Source organism: Lithobates pipiens, unplaced genomic scaffold (assembly GCF_037356315.1).
Source record: "Lithobates pipiens isolate NorthernLeopardFrog02 unplaced genomic scaffold, aLitPip1_a1.2 Scaffold_3, whole genome shotgun sequence".
NCBI classification, from domain to species: Eukaryota; Metazoa; Chordata; class Amphibia; order Anura; family Ranidae; genus Lithobates; species Lithobates pipiens.
The window spans coordinates 50,866,435-50,881,434 of NW_027507790.1; the positions used below are offsets into that span (position 1 = coordinate 50,866,435).

Sequence of the window (15,000 nt, forward strand, 5' to 3'; positions counted from 1 at the left end):
GCTGGGCTTCGGTAATTTGGTGAAAAATAGCTCGAGTTCCCTTGATTTGGCAAGACCTTGAGACAGCGTTAGTGTTGTTGTTGGTGTTGTTGTTGGTGGTGGTGGTTAAGAAGGGATAGTAAAACGATTCGACTGGGCCATTGAGCTATGGGACCATTGGACGGATTCGGGTGTTTCTTTGGCTTTGCGCGCTTGGCCTCAAATGAAAGTTGACGGTGTAGCCGACCAAAGCGGCTCCCGCTCGAGTTCTTGAGGACTCGCTCCTGTTAGCAAAACGCGTTACAGCCCTTTGCAAAATCTTTCTCGCGCGCTCCGTTTTTGGTAAGTCGGCCTTATTCGACCCTTTTTAAGGGACCCTTAAAAAAAGAGCACAGGGCAAGGCGCTGTATGTACCCCAAGTTCCATTGCCGTGCTCCTTTTAAGTGGTTCTGATGAAGCAAATTGCTACAAGCGCCTGCTGATTCCCTCCGTGCAGCTGTAAAGACATGCAAATTAGGCCGTCCTGCTCTGTAGCGGCCTTCTGCCATTATCCCCGGCAGTGGGCCGTCCTTTCACTTTTCTTTATTTGCATAACCCTAATGTATCTCAGGTTAAATGTTTTGACATTTTTAAACTCGACAAACCCTTTCCAGTGGTGTTTTTCTTGGACGTGTCATTTGTTTCAATCAGTTCTGCACCTTATTTGGCCATGTTTTGGCTTAGAAATGATATGGTCCACGGGGTCACCATGAGTAGAGCAGCATCCGCGTTCCGCCGAGGCCTAGTTTAGGCTGTTTGTTGGTTATACTCTGGTTTCTCTTCAGATCGAATAAATCTTTCGCCTTTTACTAAAGATTTCCGTGGAGAGGAACAACCATGAGTTTCAGAGAATTTTTTGATGCCTAGCTGATGCTGGGCTTCGGTAATTTGGTGAAAAATAGCTCGAGTTCCCTTGATTTGGCAAGACCTTGAGACAGCGTTAGTGTTGTTGTTGGTGTTGTTGTTGGTGGTGGTGGTCAAGAAGGGATAGTAAAACGATTCGACTGGGCCATTGAGCTATGGGACCATTGGACGGTTTCGGGTGTTTCTTTGGCTTTGCGCGCTTGGCCTCAAATGAAAGTTGACGGTGTAGCCGACCAAAGCGGCTCCCGCTCGAGTTCTTGAGGACTCGCTCCTGTTAGCAAAACGCGTTACAGCCCTTTGCAAAATCTTTCTTGCGCGCTCCGTTTTTGGTAAGTCGGCCTTATTCGACCCTTTTTAAGGGACCCTTTAAAAAAGAGCACAGGGCAAGGCGCTGTATGTACCCCAAGTTCCATTGCCGTGCGCCTTTTAAGTGGTTCTGATGAAGCGAATTGCTACAAGCGCCTGCTGATTCCCTCCGTGCAGCTGTAAAGACATGCAAATTAGGCCGTCCTGCTCTGTAGCGGCCTTCTGCCATTATCCCCGGCAGTGGGCCGTCCTTTCACTTTTCTTTATTTGCATAAGCCTAATGTATCTCAGGTTAAATGTTTTGACTATTTTAAACTCGACAAACCCTTTCCAGTGGTGTTTTTCTTGGACGTGTCATTTGTTTCAATCAGTTCTGCACCTTATTTGGCCATGTTTTGGCTTAGAAATGATATGGTCCACGGGGTCACCATGAGTAGAGCAGCATCCACGTTCCGCCGAGGCCTAGTTTAGGCTGTTTGTTGGTTATACTCTGGTTTCTCTTCAGATCGAATAAATCTTTCGCCTTTTACTAAAGATTTCCGTGGAGAGGAACAACCATGAGTTTCAGAGAATTTTTTGATGCCTAGCTGATGCTGGGCTTCGGTAATTTGGTGAAAAATAGCTCGAGTTCCCTTGATTTGGCAAGACCCTGAGACAGCGTTAGTGTTGTTGTTGGTGGTGGTGGTTAAGAAGGGATAGTAAAACGATTCGACTGGGCCATTGAGCTATGGGACCATTGGACGGATTCGGGTGTTTCTTTGGCTTTGCGCGCTTGGCCTCAAATGAAAGTTGACGGTGTAGCCGACCAAAGCGGCTCCCGCTCGAGTTCTTGAGGACTCGCTCCTGTTAGCAAAACGCGTTACAGCCCTTTGCAAAATCTTTCTCGCGCGCTCCGTTTTTGGTAAGTCGGCCTTATTCGACCCTTTTTAAGGGACCCTTAAAAAAAGAGCACAGGGCAAGGCGCTGTATGTACCCCAAGTTCCATTGCCGTGCTCCTTTTAAGTGGTTCTGATGAAGCAAATTGCTACAAGCGCCTGCTGATTCCCTCCGTGCAGCTGTAAAGACATGCAAATTAGGCCGTCCTGCTCTGTAGCGGCCTTCTGCCATTATCCCCGGCAGTGGGCCGTCCTTTCACTTTTCTTTATTTGCATAACCCTAATGTATCTCAGGTTAAATGTTTTGACATTTTTAAACTCGACAAACCCTTTCCAGTGGTGTTTTTCTTGGACGTGTCATTTGTTTCAATCAGTTCTGCACCTTATTTGGCCATGTTTTGGCTTAGAAATGATATGGTCCACGGGGTCACCATGAGTAGAGCAGCATCCGCGTTCCGCCGAGGCCTAGTTTAGGCTGTTTGTTGGTTATACTCTGGTTTCTCTTCAGATCGAATAAATCTTTCGCCTTTTACTAAAGATTTCCGTGGAGAGGAACAACCATGAGTTTCAGAGAATTTTTTGATGCCTAGCTGATGCTGGGCTTCGGTAATTTGGTGAAAAATAGCTCGAGTTCCCTTGATTTGGCAAGACCTTGAGACAGCGTTAGTGTTGTTGTTGGTGTTGTTGTTGGTGGTGGTGGTCAAGAAGGGATAGTAAAACGATTCGACTGGGCCATTGAGCTATGGGACCATTGGACGGTTTCGGGTGTTTCTTTGGCTTTGCGCGCTTGGCCTCAAATGAAAGTTGACGGTGTAGCCGACCAAAGCGGCTCCCGCTCGAGTTCTTGAGGACTCGCTCCTGTTAGCAAAACGCGTTACAGCCCTTTGCAAAATCTTTCTTGCGCGCTCCGTTTTTGGTAAGTCGGCCTTATTCGACCCTTTTTAAGGGACCCTTTAAAAAAGAGCACAGGGCAAGGCGCTGTATGTACCCCAAGTTCCATTGCCGTGCGCCTTTTAAGTGGTTCTGATGAAGCGAATTGCTACAAGCGCCTGCTGATTCCCTCCGTGCAGCTGTAAAGACATGCAAATTAGGCCGTCCTGCTCTGTAGCGGCCTTCTGCCATTATCCCCGGCAGTGGGCCGTCCTTTCACTTTTCTTTATTTGCATAAGCCTAATGTATCTCAGGTTAAATGTTTTGACTATTTTAAACTCGACAAACCCTTTCCAGTGGTGTTTTTCTTGGACGTGTCATTTGTTTCAATCAGTTCTGCACCTTATTTGGCCATGTTTTGGCTTAGAAATGATATGGTCCACGGGGTCACCATGAGTAGAGCAGCATCCACGTTCCGCCGAGGCCTAGTTTAGGCTGTTTGTTGGTTATACTCTGGTTTCTCTTCAGATCGAATAAATCTTTCGCCTTTTACTAAAGATTTCCGTGGAGAGGAACAACCATGAGTTTCAGAGAATTTTTTGATGCCTAGCTGATGCTGGGCTTCGGTAATTTGGTGAAAAATAGCTCGAGTTCCCTTGATTTGGCAAGACCCTGAGACAGCGTTAGTGTTGTTGTTGGTGGTGGTGGTTAAGAAGGGATAGTAAAACGATTCGACTGGGCCATTGAGCTATGGGACCATTGGACGGTTTCGGGTGTTTCTTTGGCTTTGCGCGCTTGGCCTCAAATGAAAGTTGACGGTGTAGCCGACCAAAGCGGCTCCCGCTCGAGTTCTTGAGGACTCGCTCCTGTTAGCAAAACGCGTTACAGCCCTTTGCAAAATCTTTCTCGCGCGCTCCGTTTTTGGTAAGTCGGCCTTATTCGACCCTTTAAAAAAGAGCACAGGGCAAGGCGCTGTATGTACCCCAAGTTCCATTGCCGTGTGCCTTTTAAGTGGTTCTGATGAAGCGAATTGCTACAAGCGCCTGCTGATTCCCTCCGTGCAGCTGTAAAGACATGCAAATTAGGCCGTCCTGCTCTGTAGCGGCCTTCTGCCATTATCCCTGGCAGTGGGCCGTCCTTTCACTTTTCTTTATTTGCATAAGCCTAATGTATCTCAGGTTAAATGTTTTGACATTTTTAAACTCGACAAACCCTTTCCAGTGGTGTTTTTCTTGGACGTGTCATTTGTTTCAATCAGTTCTGCACCTTATTTGGCCATGTTTTGGCTTAGAAATGATATGGCCACGGGGTCACCATGAGTAGAGCAGCATCCGCGTTCCGCCGAGGCCTAGTTTAGGCTGTTTGTTGGTTATACTCTGGTTTCTCTTCAGATCGAATAAATCTTTCGCCTTTTACTAAAGATTTCCGTGGAGAGCAACAACCATGAGTTTCAGAGAATTTTTTGATGCCTAGCTGATGCTGGGCTTCGCTAATTTGGTGAAAAATAGCTCGAGTTCCCTTGATTTGGCAAGACCTTGAGACAGCGTTAGTGTTGTTGTTGGTGGTGGTGGTCAAGAAGGGATAGTAAAACGATTCGACTGGGCCATTGAGCTATGGGACCATTGGACGGTTTCGGGTGTTTCTTTGGCTTTGCGCGCTTGGCCTCAAATGAAAGTTGACGGTGTAGCCGACCAAAGCGGCTCCCGCTCGAGTTCTTGAGGACTCGCTCCTGTTAGCAAAACGCGTTACAGCCCTTTGCAAAATCTTTCTCGCGTGCTCCGTTTTTGGTAAGTCGGCCTTATTCAACCCTTTTTAAGGGACCCTTTAAAAAAGAGCACAGGGCAAGGCGCTGTATGTACCCCAAGTTCCATTGCTGTGCGCCTTTTAAGTGGTTCTGATGAAGCGAATTGCTACAAGCGCCTGCTGATTCCCTCCGTGCAGCTGTAAAGACATGCAAATTAGGCCGTCCTGCTCTGTAGCGGCCTTCTGCCATTATCCCCGGCAGTGGGCCGTCCTTTCACTTTTCTTTATTTGCATAACCCTAATGTATCTCAGGTTAAATGTTTTGACATTTTTAAACTCGACAAACCCTTTCCAGTGGTGTTTTTCTTGGACGTGTCATTTGTTTCAATCAGTTCTGCACCTTATTTGGCCATGTTTTGGCTTAGAAATGATATGGTCCACGGGGTCACCATGAGTAGAGCAGCATCCGCGTTCCGCCGAGGCCTAGTTTAGGCTGTTTGTTGGTTATACTCTGGTTTCTCTTCAGATCGAATAAATCTTTCGCCTTTTACTAAAGATTTCCGTGGAGAGGAACAACCATGAGTTTCAGAGAATTTTTTGATGCCTAGCTGATGCTGGGCTTCGGTAATTTGGTGAAAAATAGCTCGAGTTCCCTTGATTTGGCAAGACCTTGAGACAGCGTTAGTGTTGTTGTTGGTGTTGTTGTTGGTGGTGGTGGACAAGAAGGGATAGTAAAACGATTCGACTGGGCCATTGAGCTATGGGACCATTGGACGGTTTCGGGTGTTTCTTTGGCTTTGCGCGCTTGGCCTCAAATGAAAGTTGACGGTGTAGCCGACCAAAGCGGCTCCCGCTCGAGTTCTTGAGGACTCGCTCCTGTTAGCAAAACGCGTTACAGCCCTTTGCAAAATCTTTCTTGCGCGCTCCGTTTTTGGTAAGTCGGCCTTATTCGACCCTTTTTAAGGGACCCTTTAAAAAAGAGCACAGGGCAAGGCGCTGTATGTACCCCAAGTTCCATTGCCGTGCGCCTTTTAAGTGGTTCTGATGAAGCGAATTGCTACAAGCGCCTGCTGATTCCCTCCGTGCAGCTGTAAAGACATGCAAATTAGGCCGTCCTGCTCTGTAGCGGCCTTCTGCCATTATCCCCGGCAGTGGGCCGTCCTTTCACTTTTCTTTATTTGCATAAGCCTAATGTATCTCAGGTTAAATGTTTTGACTATTTTAAACTCGACAAACCCTTTCCAGTGGTGTTTTTCTTGGACGTGTCATTTGTTTCAATCAGTTCTGCACCTTATTTGGCCATGTTTTGGCTTAGAAATGATATGGTCCACGGGGTCACCATGAGTAGAGCAGCATCCACGTTCCGCCGAGGCCTAGTTTAGGCTGTTTGTTGGTTATACTCTGGTTTCTCTTCAGATCGAATAAATCTTTCGCCTTTTACTAAAGATTTCCGTGGAGAGGAACAACCATGAGTTTCAGAGAATTTTTTGATGCCTAGCTGATGCTGGGCTTCGGTAATTTGGTGAAAAATAGCTCGAGTTCCCTTGATTTGGCAAGACCCTGAGACAGCGTTAGTGTTGTTGTTGGTGGTGGTGGTTAAGAAGGGATAGTAAAACGATTCGACTGGGCCATTGAGCTATGGGACCATTGGACGGATTCGGGTGTTTCTTTGGCTTTGCGCGCTTGGCCTCAAATGAAAGTTGACGGTGTAGCCGACCAAAGCGGCTCCCGCTCGAGTTCTTGAGGACTCGCTCCTGTTAGCAAAACGCGTTACAGCCCTTTGCAAAATCTTTCTCGCGCGCTCCGTTTTTGGTAAGTCGGCCTTATTCGACCCTTTTTAAGGGACCCTTAAAAAAAGAGCACAGGGCAAGGCGCTGTATGTACCCCAAGTTCCATTGCCGTGCTCCTTTTAAGTGGTTCTGATGAAGCAAATTGCTACAAGCGCCTGCTGATTCCCTCCGTGCAGCTGTAAAGACATGCAAATTAGGCCGTCCTGCTCTGTAGCGGCCTTCTGCCATTATCCCCGGCAGTGGGCCGTCCTTTCACTTTTCTTTATTTGCATAACCCTAATGTATCTCAGGTTAAATGTTTTGACATTTTTAAACTCGACAAACCCTTTCCAGTGGTGTTTTTCTTGGACGTGTCATTTGTTTCAATCAGTTCTGCACCTTATTTGGCCATGTTTTGGCTTAGAAATGATATGGTCCACGGGGTCACCATGAGTAGAGCAGCATCCGCGTTCCGCCGAGGCCTAGTTTAGGCTGTTTGTTGGTTATACTCTGGTTTCTCTTCAGATCGAATAAATCTTTCGCCTTTTACTAAAGATTTCCGTGGAGAGGAACAACCATGAGTTTCAGAGAATTTTTTGATGCCTAGCTGATGCTGGGCTTCGGTAATTTGGTGAAAAATAGCTCGAGTTCCCTTGATTTGGCAAGACCTTGAGACAGCGTTAGTGTTGTTGTTGGTGTTGTTGTTGGTGGTGGTGGTCAAGAAGGGATAGTAAAACGATTCGACTGGGCCATTGAGCTATGGGACCATTGGACGGTTTCGGGTGTTTCTTTGGCTTTGCGCGCTTGGCCTCAAATGAAAGTTGACGGTGTAGCCGACCAAAGCGGCTCCCGCTCGAGTTCTTGAGGACTCGCTCCTGTTAGCAAAACGCGTTACAGCCCTTTGCAAAATCTTTCTTGCGCGCTCCGTTTTTGGTAAGTCGGCCTTATTCGACCCTTTTTAAGGGACCCTTTAAAAAAGAGCACAGGGCAAGGCGCTGTATGTACCCCAAGTTCCATTGCCGTGCGCCTTTTAAGTGGTTCTGATGAAGCGAATTGCTACAAGCGCCTGCTGATTCCCTCCGTGCAGCTGTAAAGACATGCAAATTAGGCCGTCCTGCTCTGTAGCGGCCTTCTGCCATTATCCCCGGCAGTGGGCCGTCCTTTCACTTTTCTTTATTTGCATAAGCCTAATGTATCTCAGGTTAAATGTTTTGACTATTTTAAACTCGACAAACCCTTTCCAGTGGTGTTTTTCTTGGACGTGTCATTTGTTTCAATCAGTTCTGCACCTTATTTGGCCATGTTTTGGCTTAGAAATGATATGGTCCACGGGGTCACCATGAGTAGAGCAGCATCCACGTTCCGCCGAGGCCTAGTTTAGGCTGTTTGTTGGTTATACTCTGGTTTCTCTTCAGATCGAATAAATCTTTCGCCTTTTACTAAAGATTTCCGTGGAGAGGAACAACCATGAGTTTCAGAGAATTTTTTGATGCCTAGCTGATGCTGGGCTTCGGTAATTTGGTGAAAAATAGCTCGAGTTCCCTTGATTTGGCAAGACCTTGAGACAGCGTTAGTGTTGTTGTTGGTGTTGTTGTTGGTGGTGGTGGTTAAGAAGGGATAGTAAAACGATTCGACTGGGCCATTGAGCTATGGGACCATTGGACGGATTCGGGTGTTTCTTTGGCTTTGCGCGCTTGGCCTCAAATGAAAGTTGACGGTGTAGCCGACCAAAGCGGCTCCCGCTCGAGTTCTTGAGGACTCGCTCCTGTTAGCAAAACGCGTTACAGCCCTTTGCAAAATCTTTCTCGCGCGCTCCGTTTTTGGTAAGTCGGCCTTATTCGACCCTTTTTAAGGGACCCTTAAAAAAAGAGCACAGGGCAAGGCGCTGTATGTACCCCAAGTTCCATTGCCGTGCTCCTTTTAAGTGGTTCTGATGAAGCAAATTGCTACAAGCGCCTGCTGATTCCCTCCGTGCAGCTGTAAAGACATGCAAATTAGGCCGTCCTGCTCTGTAGCGGCCTTCTGCCATTATCCCCGGCAGTGGGCCGTCCTTTCACTTTTCTTTATTTGCATAACCCTAATGTATCTCAGGTTAAATGTTTTGACATTTTTAAACTCGACAAACCCTTTCCAGTGGTGTTTTTCTTGGACGTGTCATTTGTTTCAATCAGTTCTGCACCTTATTTGGCCATGTTTTGGCTTAGAAATGATATGGTCCACGGGGTCACCATGAGTAGAGCAGCATCCGCGTTCCGCCGAGGCCTAGTTTAGGCTGTTTGTTGGTTATACTCTGGTTTCTCTTCAGATCGAATAAATCTTTCGCCTTTTACTAAAGATTTCCGTGGAGAGGAACAACCATGAGTTTCAGAGAATTTTTTGATGCCTAGCTGATGCTGGGCTTCGGTAATTTGGTGAAAAATAGCTCGAGTTCCCTTGATTTGGCAAGACCTTGAGACAGCGTTAGTGTTGTTGTTGGTGTTGTTGTTGGTGGTGGTGGTCAAGAAGGGATAGTAAAACGATTCGACTGGGCCATTGAGCTATGGGACCATTGGACGGTTTCGGGTGTTTCTTTGGCTTTGCGCGCTTGGCCTCAAATGAAAGTTGACGGTGTAGCCGACCAAAGCGGCTCCCGCTCGAGTTCTTGAGGACTCGCTCCTGTTAGCAAAACGCGTTACAGCCCTTTGCAAAATCTTTCTTGCGCGCTCCGTTTTTGGTAAGTCGGCCTTATTCGACCCTTTTTAAGGGACCCTTTAAAAAAGAGCACAGGGCAAGGCGCTGTATGTACCCCAAGTTCCATTGCCGTGCGCCTTTTAAGTGGTTCTGATGAAGCGAATTGCTACAAGCGCCTGCTGATTCCCTCCGTGCAGCTGTAAAGACATGCAAATTAGGCCGTCCTGCTCTGTAGCGGCCTTCTGCCATTATCCCCGGCAGTGGGCCGTCCTTTCACTTTTCTTTATTTGCATAAGCCTAATGTATCTCAGGTTAAATGTTTTGACTATTTTAAACTCGACAAACCCTTTCCAGTGGTGTTTTTCTTGGACGTGTCATTTGTTTCAATCAGTTCTGCACCTTATTTGGCCATGTTTTGGCTTAGAAATGATATGGTCCACGGGGTCACCATGAGTAGAGCAGCATCCACGTTCCGCCGAGGCCTAGTTTAGGCTGTTTGTTGGTTATACTCTGGTTTCTCTTCAGATCGAATAAATCTTTCGCCTTTTACTAAAGATTTCCGTGGAGAGGAACAACCATGAGTTTCAGAGAATTTTTTGATGCCTAGCTGATGCTGGGCTTCGGTAATTTGGTGAAAAATAGCTCGAGTTCCCTTGATTTGGCAAGACCCTGAGACAGCGTTAGTGTTGTTGTTGGTGGTGGTGGTTAAGAAGGGATAGTAAAACGATTCGACTGGGCCATTGAGCTATGGGACCATTGGACGGATTCGGGTGTTTCTTTGGCTTTGCGCGCTTGGCCTCAAATGAAAGTTGACGGTGTAGCCGACCAAAGCGGCTCCCGCTCGAGTTCTTGAGGACTCGCTCCTGTTAGCAAAACGCGTTACAGCCCTTTGCAAAATCTTTCTCGCGCGCTCCGTTTTTGGTAAGTCGGCCTTATTCGACCCTTTTTAAGGGACCCTTAAAAAAAGAGCACAGGGCAAGGCGCTGTATGTACCCCAAGTTCCATTGCCGTGCTCCTTTTAAGTGGTTCTGATGAAGCAAATTGCTACAAGCGCCTGCTGATTCCCTCCGTGCAGCTGTAAAGACATGCAAATTAGGCCGTCCTGCTCTGTAGCGGCCTTCTGCCATTATCCCCGGCAGTGGGCCGTCCTTTCACTTTTCTTTATTTGCATAACCCTAATGTATCTCAGGTTAAATGTTTTGACATTTTTAAACTCGACAAACCCTTTCCAGTGGTGTTTTTCTTGGACGTGTCATTTGTTTCAATCAGTTCTGCACCTTATTTGGCCATGTTTTGGCTTAGAAATGATATGGTCCACGGGGTCACCATGAGTAGAGCAGCATCCGCGTTCCGCCGAGGCCTAGTTTAGGCTGTTTGTTGGTTATACTCTGGTTTCTCTTCAGATCGAATAAATCTTTCGCCTTTTACTAAAGATTTCCGTGGAGAGGAACAACCATGAGTTTCAGAGAATTTTTTGATGCCTAGCTGATGCTGGGCTTCGGTAATTTGGTGAAAAATAGCTCGAGTTCCCTTGATTTGGCAAGACCTTGAGACAGCGTTAGTGTTGTTGTTGGTGTTGTTGTTGGTGGTGGTGGTCAAGAAGGGATAGTAAAACGATTCGACTGGGCCATTGAGCTATGGGACCATTGGACGGTTTCGGGTGTTTCTTTGGCTTTGCGCGCTTGGCCTCAAATGAAAGTTGACGGTGTAGCCGACCAAAGCGGCTCCCGCTCGAGTTCTTGAGGACTCGCTCCTGTTAGCAAAACGCGTTACAGCCCTTTGCAAAATCTTTCTTGCGCGCTCCGTTTTTGGTAAGTCGGCCTTATTCGACCCTTTTTAAGGGACCCTTTAAAAAAGAGCACAGGGCAAGGCGCTGTATGTACCCCAAGTTCCATTGCCGTGCGCCTTTTAAGTGGTTCTGATGAAGCGAATTGCTACAAGCGCCTGCTGATTCCCTCCGTGCAGCTGTAAAGACATGCAAATTAGGCCGTCCTGCTCTGTAGCGGCCTTCTGCCATTATCCCCGGCAGTGGGCCGTCCTTTCACTTTTCTTTATTTGCATAAGCCTAATGTATCTCAGGTTAAATGTTTTGACTATTTTAAACTCGACAAACCCTTTCCAGTGGTGTTTTTCTTGGACGTGTCATTTGTTTCAATCAGTTCTGCACCTTATTTGGCCATGTTTTGGCTTAGAAATGATATGGTCCACGGGGTCACCATGAGTAGAGCAGCATCCACGTTCCGCCGAGGCCTAGTTTAGGCTGTTTGTTGGTTATACTCTGGTTTCTCTTCAGATCGAATAAATCTTTCGCCTTTTACTAAAGATTTCCGTGGAGAGGAACAACCATGAGTTTCAGAGAATTTTTTGATGCCTAGCTGATGCTGGGCTTCGGTAATTTGGTGAAAAATAGCTCGAGTTCCCTTGATTTGGCAAGACCCTGAGACAGCGTTAGTGTTGTTGTTGGTGGTGGTGGTTAAGAAGGGATAGTAAAACGATTCGACTGGGCCATTGAGCTATGGGACCATTGGACGGTTTCGGGTGTTTCTTTGGCTTTGCGCGCTTGGCCTCAAATGAAAGTTGACGGTGTAGCCGACCAAAGCGGCTCCCGCTCGAGTTCTTGAGGACTCGCTCCTGTTAGCAAAACGCGTTACAGCCCTTTGCAAAATCTTTCTCGCGCGCTCCGTTTTTGGTAAGTCGGCCTTATTCGACCCTTTAAAAAAGAGCACAGGGCAAGGCGCTGTATGTACCCCAAGTTCCATTGCCGTGCGCCTTTTAAGTGGTTCTGATGAAGCGAATTGCTACAAGCGCCTGCTGATTCCCTCCGTGCAGCTGTAAAGACATGCAAATTAGGCCGTCCTGCTCTGTAGCGGCCTTCTGCCATTATCCCTGGCAGTGGGCCGTCCTTTCACTTTTCTTTATTTGCATAAGCCTAATGTATCTCAGGTTAAATGTTTTGACATTTTTAAACTCGACAAACCCTTTCCAGTGGTGTTTTTCTTGGACGTGTCATTTGTTTCAATCAGTTCTGCACCTTATTTGGCCATGTTTTGGCTTAGAAATGATATGGCCACGGGGTCACCATGAGTAGAGCAGCATCCGCGTTCCGCCGAGGCCTAGTTTAGGCTGTTTGTTGGTTATACTCTGGTTTCTCTTCAGATCGAATAAATCTTTCGCCTTTTACTAAAGATTTCCGTGGAGAGCAACAACCATGAGTTTCAGAGAATTTTTTGATGCCTAGCTGATGCTGGGCTTCGCTAATTTGGTGAAAAATAGCTCGAGTTCCCTTGATTTGGCAAGACCTTGAGACAGCGTTAGTGTTGTTGTTGGTGGTGGTGGTCAAGAAGGGATAGTAAAACGATTCGACTGGGCCATTGAGCTATGGGACCATTGGACGGATTCGGGTGTTTCTTTGGCTTTGCGCGCTTGGCCTCAAATGAAAGTTGACGGTGTAGCCGACCAAAGCGGCTCCCGCTCGAGTTCTTGAGGACTCGCTCCTGTTAGCAAAACGCGTTACAGCCCTTTGCAAAATCTTTCTCGCGCGCTCCGTTTTTGGTAAGTCGGCCTTATTCGACCCTTTTTAAGGGACCCTTAAAAAAAGAGCACAGGGCAAGGCGCTGTATGTACCCCAAGTTCCATTGCCGTGCTCCTTTTAAGTGGTTCTGATGAAGCAAATTGCTACAAGCGCCTGCTGATTCCCTCCGTGCAGCTGTAAAGACATGCAAATTAGGCCGTCCTGCTCTGTAGCGGCCTTCTGCCATTATCCCCGGCAGTGGGCCGTCCTTTCACTTTTCTTTATTTGCATAACCCTAATGTATCTCAGGTTAAATGTTTTGACATTTTTAAACTCGACAAACCCTTTCCAGTGGTGTTTTTCTTGGACGTGTCATTTGTTTCAATCAGTTCTGCACCTTATTTGGCCATGTTTTGGCTTAGAAATGATATGGTCCACGGGGTCACCATGAGTAGAGCAGCATCCGCGTTCCGCCGAGGCCTAGTTTAGGCTGTTTGTTGGTTATACTCTGGTTTCTCTTCAGATCGAATAAATCTTTCGCCTTTTACTAAAGATTTCCGTGGAGAGGAACAACCATGAGTTTCAGAGAATTTTTTGATGCCTAGCTGATGCTGGGCTTCGGTAATTTGGTGAAAAATAGCTCGAGTTCCCTTGATTTGGCAAGACCTTGAGACAGCGTTAGTGTTGTTGTTGGTGTTGTTGTTGGTGGTGGTGGTCAAGAAGGGATAGTAAAACGATTCGACTGGGCCATTGAGCTATGGGACCATTGGACGGTTTCGGGTGTTTCTTTGGCTTTGCGCGCTTGGCCTCAAATGAAAGTTGACGGTGTAGCCGACCAAAGCGGCTCCCGCTCGAGTTCTTGAGGACTCGCTCCTGTTAGCAAAACGCGTTACAGCCCTTTGCAAAATCTTTCTTGCGCGCTCCGTTTTTGGTAAGTCGGCCTTATTCGACCCTTTTTAAGGGACCCTTTAAAAAAGAGCACAGGGCAAGGCGCTGTATGTACCCCAAGTTCCATTGCCGTGCGCCTTTTAAGTGGTTCTGATGAAGCGAATTGCTACAAGCGCCTGCTGATTCCCTCCGTGCAGCTGTAAAGACATGCAAATTAGGCCGTCCTGCTCTGTAGCGGCCTTCTGCCATTATCCCCGGCAGTGGGCCGTCCTTTCACTTTTCTTTATTTGCATAAGCCTAATGTATCTCAGGTTAAATGTTTTGACTATTTTAAACTCGACAAACCCTTTCCAGTGGTGTTTTTCTTGGACGTGTCATTTGTTTCAATCAGTTCTGCACCTTATTTGGCCATGTTTTGGCTTAGAAATGATATGGTCCACGGGGTCACCATGAGTAGAGCAGCATCCACGTTCCGCCGAGGCCTAGTTTAGGCTGTTTGTTGGTTATACTCTGGTTTCTCTTCAGATCGAATAAATCTTTCGCCTTTTACTAAAGATTTCCGTGGAGAGGAACAACCATGAGTTTCAGAGAATTTTTTGATGCCTAGCTGATGCTGGGCTTCGGTAATTTGGTGAAAAATAGCTCGAGTTCCCTTGATTTGGCAAGACCCTGAGACAGCGTTAGTGTTGTTGTTGGTGGTGGTGGTTAAGAAGGGATAGTAAAACGATTCGACTGGGCCATTGAGCTATGGGACCATTGGACGGATTCGGGTGTTTCTTTGGCTTTGCGCGCTTGGCCTCAAATGAAAGTTGACGGTGTAGCCGACCAAAGCGGCTCCCGCTCGAGTTCTTGAGGACTCGCTCCTGTTAGCAAAACGCGTTACAGCCCTTTGCAAAATCTTTCTCGCGCGCTCCGTTTTTGGTAAGTCGGCCTTATTCGACCCTTTTTAAGGGACCCTTAAAAAAAGAGCACAGGGCAAGGCGCTGTATGTACCCCAAGTTCCATTGCCGTGCTCCTTTTAAGTGGTTCTGATGAAGCAAATTGCTACAAGCGCCTGCTGATTCCCTCCGTGCAGCTGTAAAGACATGCAAATTAGGCCGTCCTGCTCTGTAGCGGCCTTCTGCCATTATCCCCGGCAGTGGGCCGTCCTTTCACTTTTCTTTATTTGCATAACCCTAATGTATCTCAGGTTAAATGTTTTGACATTTTTAAACTCGACAAACCCTTTCCAGTGGTGTTTTTCTTGGACGTGTCATTTGTTTCAATCAGTTCTGCACCTTATTTGGCCATGTTTTGGCTTAGAAATGATATGGTCCACGGGGTCACCATGAGTAGAGCAGCATCCGCGTTCCGCCGAGGCCTAGTTTAGGCTGTTTGTTGGTTATACTCTGGTTTCTCTTCAGATCGAATAAATCTTTCGCCTTTTACTAAAGATTTCCGTGGAGAGGAACAACCATGAGTTTCAGAGAATTTTTTGATGCCTAGC

The 15,000-nt window shown here is 47.0% G+C and overlaps 18 non-coding genes across 18 annotated transcripts in view; all 18 read left to right on the plus strand.

Moving 5' to 3' along the window:
- The window catches only part of LOC143941304 (U5 spliceosomal RNA), a 115-nt gene extending 107 nt beyond the window's left edge, over positions 1–8 (plus strand). The window contains exon 1 of the small nuclear RNA XR_013264010.1: positions 1–8. This exon is cut by the window's left edge and continues 107 nt beyond it. This is a non-coding gene — a small nuclear RNA (U5 spliceosomal RNA).
- A 775-nt stretch (positions 9–783) lies between these two features.
- LOC143941305 (U5 spliceosomal RNA) lies at positions 784–898 on the plus strand. Its single transcript, XR_013264011.1, has one exon. It is a non-coding gene; the product is annotated as a U5 spliceosomal RNA (small nuclear RNA).
- Positions 899–1,673: 775 nt separating this feature from the next.
- LOC143941306 (U5 spliceosomal RNA) lies at positions 1,674–1,788 on the plus strand. The gene has a single exon (XR_013264012.1). It is a non-coding gene; the product is annotated as a U5 spliceosomal RNA (small nuclear RNA).
- A 763-nt stretch (positions 1,789–2,551) lies between these two features.
- On the plus strand, positions 2,552–2,666 carry LOC143941308 (U5 spliceosomal RNA). The gene has a single exon (XR_013264013.1). It is a non-coding gene; the product is annotated as a U5 spliceosomal RNA (small nuclear RNA).
- Positions 2,667–3,441: 775 nt separating this feature from the next.
- Positions 3,442–3,556, plus strand: LOC143941309 (U5 spliceosomal RNA). The gene has a single exon (XR_013264014.1). It is a non-coding gene; the product is annotated as a U5 spliceosomal RNA (small nuclear RNA).
- A 748-nt stretch (positions 3,557–4,304) lies between these two features.
- LOC143941471 (U5 spliceosomal RNA) lies at positions 4,305–4,419 on the plus strand. Its single transcript, XR_013264164.1, has one exon. It is a non-coding gene; the product is annotated as a U5 spliceosomal RNA (small nuclear RNA).
- Positions 4,420–5,182: 763 nt separating this feature from the next.
- Positions 5,183–5,297, plus strand: LOC143941310 (U5 spliceosomal RNA). The gene has a single exon (XR_013264015.1). It is a non-coding gene; the product is annotated as a U5 spliceosomal RNA (small nuclear RNA).
- A 775-nt stretch (positions 5,298–6,072) lies between these two features.
- LOC143941311 (U5 spliceosomal RNA) lies at positions 6,073–6,187 on the plus strand. The gene has a single exon (XR_013264016.1). It is a non-coding gene; the product is annotated as a U5 spliceosomal RNA (small nuclear RNA).
- Positions 6,188–6,950: 763 nt separating this feature from the next.
- LOC143941312 (U5 spliceosomal RNA) lies at positions 6,951–7,065 on the plus strand. The gene has a single exon (XR_013264017.1). It is a non-coding gene; the product is annotated as a U5 spliceosomal RNA (small nuclear RNA).
- A 775-nt stretch (positions 7,066–7,840) lies between these two features.
- Positions 7,841–7,955, plus strand: LOC143941314 (U5 spliceosomal RNA). Its single transcript, XR_013264018.1, has one exon. It is a non-coding gene; the product is annotated as a U5 spliceosomal RNA (small nuclear RNA).
- Positions 7,956–8,730: 775 nt separating this feature from the next.
- On the plus strand, positions 8,731–8,845 carry LOC143941315 (U5 spliceosomal RNA). The gene has a single exon (XR_013264019.1). It is a non-coding gene; the product is annotated as a U5 spliceosomal RNA (small nuclear RNA).
- A 775-nt stretch (positions 8,846–9,620) lies between these two features.
- Positions 9,621–9,735, plus strand: LOC143941317 (U5 spliceosomal RNA). Its single transcript, XR_013264021.1, has one exon. It is a non-coding gene; the product is annotated as a U5 spliceosomal RNA (small nuclear RNA).
- A 763-nt stretch (positions 9,736–10,498) lies between these two features.
- On the plus strand, positions 10,499–10,613 carry LOC143941318 (U5 spliceosomal RNA). Its single transcript, XR_013264022.1, has one exon. It is a non-coding gene; the product is annotated as a U5 spliceosomal RNA (small nuclear RNA).
- Positions 10,614–11,388: 775 nt separating this feature from the next.
- On the plus strand, positions 11,389–11,503 carry LOC143941319 (U5 spliceosomal RNA). Its single transcript, XR_013264023.1, has one exon. It is a non-coding gene; the product is annotated as a U5 spliceosomal RNA (small nuclear RNA).
- A 748-nt stretch (positions 11,504–12,251) lies between these two features.
- Positions 12,252–12,366, plus strand: LOC143941472 (U5 spliceosomal RNA). The gene has a single exon (XR_013264165.1). It is a non-coding gene; the product is annotated as a U5 spliceosomal RNA (small nuclear RNA).
- Positions 12,367–13,129: 763 nt separating this feature from the next.
- On the plus strand, positions 13,130–13,244 carry LOC143941320 (U5 spliceosomal RNA). Its single transcript, XR_013264024.1, has one exon. It is a non-coding gene; the product is annotated as a U5 spliceosomal RNA (small nuclear RNA).
- Positions 13,245–14,019: 775 nt separating this feature from the next.
- Positions 14,020–14,134, plus strand: LOC143941321 (U5 spliceosomal RNA). The gene has a single exon (XR_013264025.1). It is a non-coding gene; the product is annotated as a U5 spliceosomal RNA (small nuclear RNA).
- Positions 14,135–14,897: 763 nt separating this feature from the next.
- LOC143941322 (U5 spliceosomal RNA) overlaps positions 14,898–15,000 on the plus strand; it is a 115-nt gene continuing 12 nt past the window's right edge. The window contains exon 1 of the small nuclear RNA XR_013264026.1: positions 14,898–15,000. This exon is cut by the window's right edge and continues 12 nt beyond it. This is a non-coding gene — a small nuclear RNA (U5 spliceosomal RNA).